This window comes from Arachis ipaensis, chromosome B05 (assembly GCF_000816755.2).
Source record: "Arachis ipaensis cultivar K30076 chromosome B05, Araip1.1, whole genome shotgun sequence".
Classification (NCBI taxonomy): Eukaryota; Viridiplantae; Streptophyta; class Magnoliopsida; order Fabales; family Fabaceae; genus Arachis; species Arachis ipaensis.
The window spans coordinates 148,171,996-148,174,322 of NC_029789.2; positions in this window are offsets into that span (position 1 = coordinate 148,171,996).

Sequence of the window (2,327 nt, forward strand, 5' to 3'; positions counted from 1 at the left end):
AAGTAATTATCTATCTAAAAAATAATTTTAGATAAATAATTTTAAATCTCAAGTTATTATGAACCTCAAATAAAATTGAACTCCAAATAATTATCTATCTAAAATTATTTGAGGTTCAATTTTATTTGAAATGTAAAATTACTTAAGGTTCAACTTTAATTGAGGTTTAAAATTATACAAAATAACTTGATTTTTTTTGTTATATAAACAAGATTAATTTCAATTAATTAGGAAAGTTTTTATTGGCTCACATACGCACTTTAAAAATTCCAATCACATATATACATAGAAATAAAAATAATAATATATAAATTTGCAAAAAACAGAGATTCCATATCCACATTTTCACTTTTAAATTTAATTTTGGTAAATTACAATAAATTCAATCCCATTTTAAAATTAATTTGTGTAGATGATTATTAGAAATAAAAAGCATTTTACAAAAAAGGGTGTGCGCCATGCTTGGTCGCGCTCATACATACACTTGTAAAATATCTAAGTAAAGCAAAAAATTTCTAAAATTAGGAGATTAATAAAGTAATAAAGTGAGATTATTAAAGTTAGGAGACTGAATTTATAATTTCAATCATATATAAATTCTGTACTATCTTAATTTAAGATTATTTTCTTACTTTAACACTCATTACTTTAGAAGAATTTGGTATGTGAATAAATCATTATCTATACTATCATTGTTGAACCTTGATAATGGTTAGGGCGCTGCACGTATTCGATGATATTGTTAGCAATGCGACTTATATTTCATAAACACAGGAAATAAAGAAAAAATGGTATTATTTCACTTAATCGACTCATTTCAACTATAATAATGTGAGAAACTAGAGTTTAGATCTTATCATGTTAAATTATTTTTCTTTCAATTTTTTCATCATTAAAAAAAAAATTGTACAAACAAAAACGTGTATTTGCATTAACATTATGATGAGTTGCAAGCTGAATCTTAATTTCATGTACATACAATATCTTTGACGATAGGGATGATAGCTGAAACTCCCCACACTCACTCATCAAAATGCGTCATGTTAGAGAGAGGTATCCACACCCTTATAAGACATGCTTCGTTCCCCTCTCTAACCGATGTGGGACCTTACAATATACATGCATTGGCTTTAAATATGAGGATATGTGTTTGGAAGACAAAGGAGAATAGAAAGAAAATGAACCAAAACTTGCAAACATTTTCCAAAGAAATAAACCCCACGCACTATGGTTTCCCTTTCCCAAGTAATGAGCTATGTAATTCAATGCCATTGTGGTTCCTTGAAGGAGCTGAAGGTGGGAATGGCACAGCTTTTGGCAAGAATCCAAAGAGACTTTGAGGCAATAATGCATGTGGCTTTGCCTTACTATTAGGCTTCATTTTGAAAACTTGAGTTTGTCTAGAACCATAAGAGATCACAACCAAACATATCAACAAAACCAACAACATTATAAGTACATGATGAAGAACATGCCTTCTCCCCATTTCAGCAAATATATTATTGAAAGAGTAGTGTGTAGTAGAGAACTAATGCTACAAACTACAAGGGTGATATTATATTGCACTTTGCACACACAATTTATACTTTAATTTATTTATGAGGAAGGACCTTGGTGTGACAAAGAGGTGGCTTGTTTATGAAGGAAATAAGAGAAATGAAGAAATGTGAACTAGCAGACGTATGTGTGCGGAAACATAGGGAGATGTAATTGTGCAAGATCATGTGCTTTAAGATTTTGATGTTGGAATTCATATTTTTGTGTTTGACTTATGTTGCCTTGTTGCATTAAATGAGACAACATGGACCAATATTGTCACTAAATATTTATCAGTAAAATTAATTTTTGTTGTAATGTAAATTCTAAATTGTATATGTATTTTCAACTATTTTTCACATCTTTCACATACTATAAACTCACTTAAGGAGATAGACGTAAACGACAAATATATTAGGACAAGTAGTCTTATCTCTATATGTTTACATTGTATTTATTCAATTAGAATACATCAATATTTATTTCATATGTATATTATATAGTACTTTATGAGTAAAATATGGAGGTTGTAATTTGGTTAGGTGGGTTTGTGGGCCTCAATGTAAATAATGGCCGAGTAAGCAACCGAAAGTCTGAAACCGTGACGACTCTTGCATATCATCATGGTAATGTTTCCCTTCCCTTTCTATCTATATAGCTTGGGATGAAACGTTTAATTAATAATTATAGACGGGAACTTCTTGTTAAACAATATATGATAGGGTTTGCATTTCATATATATTATTATAAACCATGATTTTTACTAAATCTTATCCGTATTCATCAGTACC